The sequence below is a fragment of the Sinocyclocheilus grahami genome, unplaced genomic scaffold (assembly GCF_001515645.1).
Source record: "Sinocyclocheilus grahami isolate Dianchi unplaced genomic scaffold, SAMN03320097.WGS_v1.1 scaffold15.1, whole genome shotgun sequence".
Taxonomy (NCBI): Eukaryota; Metazoa; Chordata; class Actinopteri; order Cypriniformes; family Cyprinidae; genus Sinocyclocheilus; species Sinocyclocheilus grahami.
Genome location: NW_015505194.1, coordinates 865923 through 866560, shown reverse-complemented (window position 1 = coordinate 866560; position 638 = coordinate 865923).

Below are 638 nucleotides of genomic sequence, written 5' to 3'. Positions count from 1 at the left end.
ATTCCCCATTGTTATCAAGATCTCTCTGATGTATTCAGCAAGGTGAAAGCCACACAACTTCATCCACATAGACCTGGGGACTGTGCTATCGAGCTCCTGCCTAACACACAACCCCCCAAGAGTAAAGTATATCCACTTTCCAGAAACGAAAGTCAAGCCATGGAAGAGTATGTGGATGAAGCCTTGAAATCCAGTTTTATCCGACCATCAACCTCCCCAGCAGCTGCAGGATTCTTCTTCGTTAAGTTTCGCTATCCCCTTCCTTTAGTACCATCAGCACTAGAACAACTCAGAGAAGCCAAAATCTACACCAAGCTCGATCTTCGAAGTGCATATAATCTCATCAGAATCAAAGAAGGGTATGAATGGAAAACAGCTTTTCTCACCACTAGGGGGCACTATGAATATCAGCAAATGCCATATGGGCTGGCCAACTCTCCCGCTGTATTCCAATCTTTCATAAATGAAATCTTCAAGGACCTCCTGAATAAATTTGTGGTTGCATACATCGACGATATCATCGTATTTTCCAAGACAGAACACGGGCACATTTCCCATGTCAGAACAGTCCTTTCTTGGCTCTTAGAAAATTAATTATATGTCAAGGCAGAAAAGTGTGAGTTCCATGTTAATCAAAC